We start from the raw sequence: 11,277 nt of genomic DNA, 5'->3' as shown, positions 1-11,277 counted from the left end.
TGGGGTCCCCTCTGCCCCCGCCCCCCCCCCCCAGGATGCTGGAGCACCCTGAGCAGCTGGGGAGAAAACAACCCCTGAGGGCGGGGAGAGGAGGGATTTTTTTCCTCTTGATTTATCATTTTATTTTGAAGCCAAACACCGCCGGTTTGGGGGTGAGGCTGCAGCAGACAGCCCCCCACGGGGTGGTGGTGGGAGAGGCTGGATGTGTCCCCAGGCCACCGAGGAGTCACTGGGGCAGGGTGCGATGACTCCGAAGTGGCTCCGGATGATGAAATGTCCTGATTCATTCGAATCATTAATATTTAAAAAAAAAAAAAAATAATAAAAAAATAAAGCAGCAGTGAGTCAGGCAGCGGTTGGCCCTGCCGTTGGGTGGTGACGGAGCAGCTGCTCGGGGTTAGGCTTCTGGGGTGGATTTTCCCCCGGTCTCTGATAACACCTCGGGGTGTTGCTGAAGGCCAGGAGCTGGGGGAGAGGCAGATGATACCCAAGGAAAGGCGCTGCTGGGGAGCTCTGCCACGAGGCAGGGCTGGGGAGCAAGGATGCTTCGAGTGGGAGGCACATGAGAGTCCACCAGCCCCGGGATGTTGTCACCCAAAGGACCTCGGCACCTCGTTGGGAAGGGCGAGATGGATGAGCCTTGGTTATCCTTTGGGGTCTTAACCAGCCCTGCAGGCAAGGATGCTTCGAGTGGGAGGCACATGAGAGTCCACCAGCCCCGGGATGTTGTCACCCAAAGGACCTCGGCACCTCGTTGGGAAGGGCGAGATGGATGAGCGTTGGTTATCCTTTGGGGTCTTAACCAGCTCTGCAGCCCCCCCCCCAGCCAAAACCCTGTCCCCATGGGCTGGGGGACAGAGGGGGGACCCCAGGGACTTGTCCCTGCGCCCCACGGGGGCCCATCATCCCCTCCCAGGCTCCCTGGGAGGCTCCCTGACTCAGCCAGACGGGATTCCCACAGTTTCCGTCAGGTGCTGCCTGGAGTAAATGGGGAAGAGGTTTCACAAGCCCCAGTAATTAATGCTAATTACAGAGCAGCAACATGGGAATCATTCCTTCCCCAGGTGTCCTTCCAAAAATGGCTTTCTGCAGGTGTGGCACCATCCTTCGCTTGTCATTAGGGGCTGCTCCTCCTGGGAGAAGGTGAAACCTTGGAAGGCTGGGACTGTGGGAACGGTGTGACGGAGGGACGGTCCCCGGAACCCCGCGGGCACCCGGCCCAGCTGTGGCTACTGGCAGCCAGGTTTGGCTGAAGGGCAGGGCTCGCTCAACCCCAGGTCAAGACAACCCGTGGGGAAAAAAAAATACCTCCTGGTCTCCTTGAGTAGCGTGATTCCTCCTGGCAGAAAAATAAAACCATGGAGAAGGGTCTGGGAATCCATTTTTTTTTATGGTGTGGTTCTGCTGCCTGCATTGGAGGGAGAGTGAGGTCTTCCAAGGATCAGGAGGTCCCACCAAGAGGGGCTGAGCTTCTCTGAGGCTTGAAAAAGATGGGGTGAGGGGGTTTAAAAAACTTTTTCATCTTTGATTTTCTTCTCCTCGCTGAGCTGGTCGTGCTCAAACCCCTGCATGTGAAATGCTAGAAATAAAGCAAAGGTGGAGGTAGGTTGGGAGACCTGAGCTCCAGACCCAGCTGTGACAGGCTGGAAAAAGCTTCACCTGCCTTAGAAATGTGCTGAGCATCCCCAGCACCTGGGCTGCAGGGAACCTCCCCTTCCCCTTCCCCTTATCTGCCTGGAGAAAAGAAGTTAGAGGAGACACAGCTTGAGAAGGTGGAGAGGAAGGGACCACCTTGTCCTCTGTGGCCACAGTGAGTGATGGCAGAAATCCTGGGCTGAACCATCAGCGACAGAGACACGGGCTGGAGGTGAGCAAACCCTTCCCATGCAGACCGTGGGGTCTCTGTCTCCTCAGAGCCTGATTTTCTGTGATTTTTCTGCAAGATTGAGCAATTGGAAGCAGCATGGAGGTCACCCAGTGATGCAGGACAACAGCCAACTGCTGGTGGTGGCATCACCTTGAATGGTGGAAATCAACCACCTGGGACAGCAAAGTTCTGGCCGGCTGCAAGGGATTGATCACTCCGCTGGTCTCCCACAGCCCCATTTTGGTGTTTAAAATTGGACTTAGAATTGCAAGATTTGGGTCCCTGCCCAACAGGGATGGCTGTGTCCTATTTAACTTAAGCATCAGGACTTTTGAAGCAGAGGGAGATGAAGGGGCTGATGCCTCCGCGTTTGATGAAGAAGAGCATAACTCAGGCTGGAAACATCTCTTGTTATTTAGGAGTGGAAACAATTTCAAAAGACTGGGTTGAAGCTCACAGAAGAGGAAATCAGACGGGACTAAATCCACCCAGAGCAAGTTTCCAGGTCGTTTCCAGCCTTCTTCTCCAGGAGGAAACGCTCCCACATCCAGGGGCTGTGGGTGCTGTGACTCCCTGTCCCCTGGCCAGCCAGGGTGGGGACCCTGCCACAGAGCTTCATCCCCAGCGGGCTGGCGAGCTGGGGAACCGGTCCTGGCGGAGGAGAAACCCATCTCCTCTGAGTGAGAGCTGGAGGGAGGCAACTGTCTGCGCGGTTTTTAAATAATCGTGACTTTGCCGAGATTTGTTTTTTTTCTTTTTGATGTGTGCAGACTTCTCCCTCTAACTTTCCCTCTGCAGGTTTTTCTCTTGCAGCAAAGGGGAGTCGCTGCCTGTATCCCAACAGACGGGTCTTCTCCCACCGCTCGGTCCTCGCTCCCGTCGGAAGGTGGGGAGGAGCAGGGCTCCTGTGCACAAGCCAATTCCCCCCAAGGACAGTTGCTTTAATGAGATGTCACAGCTAACGAGTCTGCTGGCAGAGCCCTCGTGGAGAAACGTGCTGGGAAATGAGAAGGCAGCAAATCTTGGCTGTTGGGATCGTGCAGTTTTCCGGGCTGCCGGCTCCATCCCAGAGACGTGAATCCACAGGAGCAGCTGGGACATGGACCACCCCAGCATCACCCCAAAATGGATTGCTGAGAGCCCTCGTGGAGAAACGTGCTGGGAAATGGGAAGGCAGCAAATCTTGGCTGTTGGGATTGTGCAGCTTTCCGGGCTGCCGGCTCCATCCCGGAGACGTGAATCCACGGGAGCAGCTGGGACATGGACCACCCCGGCATCACCCAGGAATGGATTGCTGACAGCCCACTGCCCAATCACTGTCAGGGTGTGATTAGACCCCGTGTAAGAAATACACTCATCAAAAAAAAGAAAAAAAGAAATGAGATGGACAATAACCCAACTGAAGCAAATATTGGGAGGCCCAATCACTGTCAGGGTGTGATTAGACCCTGTGTAAGAAATACACTCATCAAAAAAAAAGAAAAAAAGAAATGGGATGGACAACAACCCAACCAAAGCAAATATTGAGACATCCCGATGCACTGGTCACCAGCACAGGGTTCGTTAAGTGGGACTGGTGATTCATGGGAGGAAATTAATGATGCTGGTGGGCTCATCCTGCACTGCAAGACCCCCCGTCTTGCCCCCAACCCAATGGAGAACATCAGCCTTGCAGAGGGGCTCAAGCGGCGGATTGGTGGCTCCTTTTCTGGACTTGAGGGGGCACCTTGAGATCCCCAGGGGGGATGGGTCAGCATCCAAGCTCCTCTCCACCCCAGTACATGGAGATTCGGGAGCTCAGAAACGTTTTCACTGCTGGGCATGGAAGTTAATATGCAAAACTGACAACGGGGGGTCGGGAGGGGGTGGCTCTTGTCTGTTGTTCCTTGAGCTGAGGCACAAGGGAAGGGAAATACAAAGACCTTTTCGCTGCCTGTGCAGCCCTGGGAACAGGGATGCAGGATGATCCATCCCGTGGGATGGTACCCCCACCGCTTGGATGGGACAGAGGAGGGAGGGGATCATTTCTAAGGTGGATTCCTGGAAAATTTAGGGTTTGTGAAGCTGGGGGGGGGGGCAGACAGCGGGCCCCAGCTGCTTTCTGGTTTCCTGTTTCCGCTGCCTCTTTCTCCGGCTGGTTACGCGCAGACGGGGCCAAGTTTTGCCATTTAAGGCTTATTTCCCCAGGCCGGTGGCTGTGCTGAGAGCTGCTGGGTAGGTCGGTCCCTCGGCCACTCTGTGCTAATTAAAATGTGTGGCCGGAGACGGGTGGATGCTCATGAGTGAGGAGGGGGGACCCTCGCCATCCCAATCCCCCTCTTTCCCATCTCTCCTTCTTTCCCCAACCTCCACGACGGAGGAAAAAGCCGAGGGAAGGGATCTGGGTTTGGCTGTGGAGCAGTTCACTCCGTCTTGGATGAGCAGGAGAAAACCTTTCATGGTCCCAGAGGCTGCAGGGACTGGGTGAGCGACCCCCCCGAGCAAAACACCCGGGCTGGGTGATGCTGGGGTGACACAGGGACACCCCCTGCCCTGCCAGGCTGTCACCAGGCTGTGCAGGGGCCAGAGTCGCCCCGTGCTTGGGGCTTCCTCCTTCCCAGCACCACGGCTGGTCGCTGGGGCTTCCTCTTGCTTGTTCTGCTCCCCCTCCTTCCCCCAAACTCTTGCAAAACAAGAACATGAAAGGTGCCACCTCAAGCCACCCGGGCTGGTATGGGGACCAAAGGGGCTCCAGGCTGGGGTTGTCTCCTGCAAAGCCCCCGTAGGAAAATCACTCCTTGGTTTTCCTCTTGCTGGCTTGCCTCTTCCTTGGGCCGAGAAGCTGTAGAGACAGCAGCCACCCTTTGTGTCTCAGCCCATTTTCTGTCTGAGCCCCACTGTGGCTCTGGTGGCCCCTGTATCTGCTTGGCTTCCTCTGCAGCTCTGCTGGCCGTGGTGCTCCAATGATGGAGGAGGTCTGGAAGCCACCTCTGCAACCCTTCACGGCTCCAGCTCCGGTGTGGGGATGGGAAGAGAGCAGGAATATGGACATCTTGACCCCATTTCTTGTTAGGGGTCAGGGGAGGGAGGGATGTGTTCATACACTGTCCTGCATGTGCCAGCACGGGGTCCCTTGGGGGACAGCTGGGCCAGGGCAGGTTGGAAGTCCCCAGGGTGGTGCCACTGCTCTGGTGAGTGCCACCTGTGAGCTCTCGAGGTTTTAATGGGACTTAAGTGCATTTTTCAAATATTCTCAGAGCTGATAACACCTCCACCACCCCAGAGGGGCTCAACGCCTGCCTGTGCACACACCACCCACATGGCACGGCGGAGGGGGGACCCAGGGTGGCAAAGCAACCCTGGTGCCAGGTGAGAGCAGAGGTTTGATGTCCTCCTTGGGATCAGGAGAGACATGACAACTCACAAAAAACCACCCATCACCCTTTCTCTTTCCAAATCTCCATCCCATGGACCAGCCTGAGGTGGGATGAAGGTTGGGGTGTCCTCACCAGTCCCAGGTTACATGGTGAGGAGCGGGCACGGTCTCTGAACATGTCAGGGGAGTGACAGCACATGGCACCCATGGCTTTGGTTTGCTTTTCTCTTGAGGTCTATTTCCCTGCCAGCAGGAATGTGTGAAACAAGCCAAACAAAGCACATGGAGAAATAGTGTCTCAAGTGAGGGATGGAAATTTGGGGCTGAGAGGGTAAAAAAATGCAGCGGGAATGGGTGCTCACACACACAGGCTTTGTGGTGGTGGTTTCCTTTTGTCCCCAGTTTGTGTGCGGGGTGGCCTCCAGATGATATTGGGGGGATGATACCATCACAAGCTTGCTGGTATTGGCAAAAATCCCCTTGCTCCTGGGTTTGCTGCAGTTCTCGGCGAGAGCTGGACCGGGGGGCTGGCTGGGAGCAGCATCACCCCAGGGAGGACACAGGTTCTCTCCTTCCCCTGCCGACTGCCCATCATGAGTGGTGTCACCCTGCTGTTATCCCTGCCATGGGGACCAGAATTTGCTGGATCTAACCACTAAGCCAATGTGACCTCCTGTTGCTGGAGATAAATGGGGATGATGCCCCCAAACCCAAATTGTGTGCTGTCAGAAGTGCTCCCACCTGGCACGGGTGGGAGAGCCATCCCAGCCAGGGGCAACAGGCATTCCTACTGTCTGCTTCTCCATTTCCCACATGGAAAAGGAAGGCAGTGCTCTTCCCTTCCCTCTCCAAGGTGGGACAGGTCACCTCTGCCAAAGCCTTGAAGCCCCCAGGTGGAAAGTGCCAACAGCCCAAGAGAGATCAAAGCGAATTTCCTGGCGTGCCTGGGTAGCCTGGGATCTGTTTCCTTTCCTGGGTACGGTACGAGCAGAAAACTCCATCCAGCTGCCTCCTGCCTTTATCGTCAGCGACCGAGAAAAATCAATTCTCCAAGTAATCAAGAAGCAGTTGAAAATCCACCCTGTGGCTCGGCAGAGCTGGGTAACACGTGCGGGAGCCTTTTGGTGGGCCATAACCGAATCCCAGGGAACATCCTTTGTGTGTCCGTGTCTCCCCAAGGTTGCATCCCAGCGGAGGGGTCACTCTGTGATGTTTGGGAGGTGATGAGTGTGGGGTGAGCAGGGCCAGGGGGCTGAGACTTGCAGAGAAAGCCCAGGGAACATCAGCTTTTTCTCTTCCTCCTCCGTTTTCAGCTGGAGGATGTGCCCCTCGAAGCTGAAGCCGGGCTCGGCTGGAGGGGCAGGGCTGCTTGGCCTCTCTCAATCCCTGCAGGAAAGCTCTCCACAGGGGGAAGAGGCCAGCGTAGGGCTTAGCTTATGCCTGTCTCATCACCGTGGGAGAAGTGGCCCCCAAAGATGCGTGGGGTGGCTGGGAGGGCTGAGGCTGGGAGCGCGGCCCCAGCGTAATCGTGCTGTGCTGGGGAACGACCTTGGGCGGAAAACAATTCAAGGCTTAGGCCTCGCTGGCTTTTGCTGTCAAGGTCAACCAAGACAGCACCAGCAGTGTGTTTAACCGGTGGGGGAAGGGAGGGCTTTGCTCTGCCCTGGTTGATCCAGCTCAGCCCAGGGAGGGTGGGAGGGTGGCACGGCTGCTGGGGACCAGGATGGAGCTGGGCAGAGGGTGCCCAGCACCAGCACTGGCTGCTGGTTCCTTCCCTGGCTGCCTGCAAGGCTGGGAACAAAGCCCTGGTCTCCTGCTGCCTGCGTGGGCAGGGGGACCCTGGGGTCAGCATCACGATCTGGAGATGTTGGCGCAGGGGGGGGGAAGCTGGGGAAAGAATGGGGGGCACGGAGAGATGGGGCTGGAGGCAGCGAGGCCGGGGAAATGGAGGGGAGAAAAAGCACTGCTCAGGGCTTCAACCCCCCCAGCAACGTCCTGTTGTCAGGGACAGCAGGTTGGAAACCAGGCACATGTCCCCATCTGCCACCTCCACTACCTGGGCAGGGCTGTGCCCTTTCCAACAGCCTCAGCAAAACCAGACACGGGATGTCTATTGGGTGGCCCAGAGAAGGAAAGCACTGAATTTAAACAGTTTTCGCAGCGTGATACAATATAATTATTTATTTTCCATTGTGGAGGGATGGGGGAGATGCTCGATGCGCCGCAGACACGGCAGATCGGGGGGAGAACGGTGCCTTGCACATGGAGGGCTGCAGAGGGAAAGGCTTTCATCTCTCTCTGCAAAAGGCACTGATACATGGGGGAGAGCTCGAGGATCAATAGAAAAGAGCAGGAAACTCAGGGAGGGATGTACGAGAGTGGGGAGTGATGCTTAGAGGGGGAGAGGAGAGTCTGCATCTCGATGGAGATGAGATAGCATCGGGGATGCAACAAAACCAGTCGGGGAAACGTCAGGGTTTTTCTTTTCTCCAGGGTTTAACGCTGAACGTGGGACACACAAAGGCTGTGGGACACACAAAGGGAGAGGTCCCCCCCAAACACCTCCAAAGGGGGAGATGGGCCTGGGGTTCCTGCTGAGATTTTGACCCTCTGCAAATTCCCGTTGGAGCTGACGCCTGCGAGGAGTGAAGTGAAAAAGAGGAAGGTGCTGGGATGGTCCCCACGCCTGCGAAACAGGGGATGTGGCCAGCACCTTTCCCTCTTCCCCTTGGGGAGCGGGAAGGGAGGGGAAAGGCAACGCTCCGAAAAACCTCCGGGATTTTTTGGAGGAGGGCGATTTAAAGTGACTGGGCTGGTTTCAGAAGTTTCCACCTCTTTCCTCATTGAGGGAGAGAACGGAGACCCGAGCGCGTGGCGGGGGCAGCGATGGAGGAGCTGGAGCTGAAGGGGATCTGCAGAAATTCAAGCCAGCCCCAAAAGCCACCAGGATTATTCCCCCCCTCTACCCCCCCCACCCCCAAATTGTGGCAAACGCCGTCCCTGTGTGGGCAAAGGGCTTCTGCTCTAGGGGAAGGGCTGGAAAGGAGAGCTCACATGTTGTCCCACAAGCACAGAAATTCAAGCCCGGCCGTATCACCCAGCGAAGGGCAGGAGGATCCTCCCTCGGATAGTTTTGTCCGGAGCTGGGGCGAGTTGAGCACCAAGGACAAGTGAAGCAAAACAAGGAAACTCAGAAGCTGGCGACGGGTGCCCCAGGGTGACACCATGGCCGGGCAGCTCTTTGCTCAGTTCCCCTTTCCCTCCTCTCGGCTCTTGCGACATCCCAGGAGCAGAGCCCCAAGCCCAGCGGAGCCGGCTTGGTCCCTCACACCATGCATGGTCTGGGTGGTGAAGGAGGTGTCTGGCTGGTGGCTTTGCTCCTGGAGTGTCTCCAGGCAGGAGGAAGCGGTGGCCCAGCCATGTGCTGTGGGCCACATCCTGCCATCCCCACCGAGGCCAAATCCCACCGCTCCCCCCCCAAAAGCCAGGAGACGTGGGGCCGGTGTTGCTGCCCGCCGGATGCTGGCGGATTGATTGCTTTCTGATTCAGCTCAATAATCAAGAGAGGCTAATTGCCCGGTAATTCCCTTCCCCACTTAATGGGTTGTCTCGCATCCGTGGCTCCCCAGCCCCGCTCCGCCCGACCGGCTCACCGGGATGCAGCGGAGCATCCCACCCCTTTGATGCACTCCCCATCCAGCTGGCCAAGACACCCCTGAGCCATGGTGGCCTCCCCACCTGGTCCTGAGCTCCCCGTTGACGTTCCCCATCCCAAACCCATCTCCCCACTGCTATCGTAGGACGTTCTCCCGCTGCCGTTTCCTGCAAACCCCTTATCAGCACCTTCGTGGACCATGTTTTACACCCACAAGGGCCATCAAGGCTGTACCCATGCCTTGTGGCTCCCCTTATTTGACGTATAATCTTCTAATTAATAATCAGCCTTTTCAAAGTGGAGCGCAAACATTAATTAATTCCCTGTGAGGTAGGTAATTAACAGTGATGACTCCCATTTTACTGCAAGGGAAGCTGCGATACAGGAGATCTTGCACGATCCACCTGAGGTGACAAGGAAACCACCATGCAAAGGTAGATCTGTGGGTCTCCTTCCACCGAGGGCTTCCCGTGGGGACAGTCCCCGTTTGCTGGAGTATCTCTGCTCCATCACCATGGTCATCTCCAGTGTGGAGGGCATGGCATGGTCCCAAGGTGGCCTGGTGGGTCAAGTCCATTACTATGACCATCTCCAGCGTGGAGGGGATGGCATGGACCTAAGGTGGCCTGGCAGGGCAGGTCCATCACCATGGCCACCTCTGCCCTGAGGGATGAGGCATGGCCCTGGAGTGGCCCAGTAAGAGTGCAAGTGGCTTCTGTCTCTTCTCCCCCCACCATCTCCTCCGAAGCACCCATCCGGGAGTAGACATGGTGGTGGGTTTTGGGGCATCTCCACCAGCTCCTGGGCAAGGTGCTCTTGGGGAAGGGGATGCCGTCCCACGGAAAAGGGCTATTCCTTGTGTCCCCATCTATGCACCATGTCCCATCTCCTCCCAAACCTCCCCAACCCCCCCCCCGCAACTGCAAATCTCCATCTCAGCAGGGTTTTGCAGGTTCCTTCTGCTGCTCTCCTCCTTTGTTTGTCCCGCAGCAGGCAGCGATGCTGGGGGGGGTGACAACGCTTGGGTCCCCCCCACGTCGGCCAGGTGCCCCTCTGGGGAGGGCAGCTGGCAGTTTGGGGAGGGGACCCATCCTCCAGGCCCCATCCTCTTCCTCATGGTGGTCTCTGCAGCTCCCTGGTGACAAAGAGCTCGCCGGCACGGGCTGCAAGACCCCGATGGCAGGGTTGGCTCCCCCAGCCCACCCCCCGGTGATGCCGAGCGAGGGGTGTCCCATGGAGAACAGGCATTTTTAGCATTTTTTCCCCCAGATTTTAATTCAGCATCCCTTCTCTCCCCCCCCCAGCCATTGCTGTTTTGAAACCACTGAGATTAGACACGCAAGGTCCCCGCGCCGAAGTCTGTGTGCTCCCAACCGGCAACAGATTGCGAGTGGCTGCTGCTGCTGTTGCCACTTTACTTACAGGGCTGCTTAATTAACTTGATTAATCAGCCTGCGTTCTCGCAACGCTCCGGGGATGCAAATCCCTCTCGTCCCTGCTGCTCCGCGGACGCTGCCCTCGCCTTTATCTCACACCGAGGTGTGATGGTGACAGCCGGAGAGGGGGGGACCCGCAGGGCAAGGAGCCACGTCTCCCGCTCCGGCGAAATTTGGCATCAAAGAGGAAAGGACCAAATATTCCCCCAAATGGAAGCTCCCGCGGTGACCCCCCCCCAGCCCAGGGCAGGACGGGGATGGAGCGGGGTCCCTCGCCCCGGTCTTGGGGCTTGGTGGAGCGGTTCCTTCTCCCGGGTACCGCCACCGCGGAGGGGACGCGGCCTCTCCCGGTGCCCGGTGGCGGCGGCCGCCACGTTCCCCGGGCGGGTTCAAGGGCCGCCAGCCCGGCAGGAGCCCTGTCGCCGCCGCCTGCTGACATCAGCAGTGAACTTGGTCCCCGCTCGGGGTGGCTGGGACCCACTGGGGGTTACTGGTGTTTGCCCCCCCCCGGGAGGGGGTGTACAGGTGATGTGCAGTGCTGCAGGCAGGAGCCCCCCCTGACATCAGCAGTGAACTTGGTCCCCGCTCGGGGTGGCTGGGACCCACTGGGGGTTACTGGTGTTTGCCCCCCCCCGGGAGGGGGTGTACAGGTGATGTGCAGCGCTGCAGGCAGGAGCCCCCCCACCCCATCCACCTTGCTCCGAGGGTCCCCCCAGCCCCTCCCGTGGCGGGGAATACACCCGCCCCGCTCCCGCACAGCCCGGGGGGCGAACCCCGGAGACCCCCCCCTTCCATCGGCGGGGCTTTGTCTGAGGGTCGCGGTGCGGGTTGGGGGGGGGTAATGGACCCCCTTAACGGTGAACACGGCGGGGCAGCGAGCCCCCCCAGCATGACCCAGGGGTGGGTGGGATGGGGGTGCTGCACCCTCCAGTTTGTTTTGCCCCTCACCCCGGTATTTCTCTTT

The sequence above is a fragment of the Calidris pugnax genome, unplaced genomic scaffold, assembly GCF_001431845.1.
Source record: "Calidris pugnax isolate Ruff unplaced genomic scaffold, ASM143184v1 scaffold17, whole genome shotgun sequence".
Lineage (NCBI taxonomy): Eukaryota > Metazoa > Chordata > Aves > Charadriiformes > Scolopacidae > Calidris > Calidris pugnax.
This window is presented reverse-complemented; position numbering follows the sequence as displayed.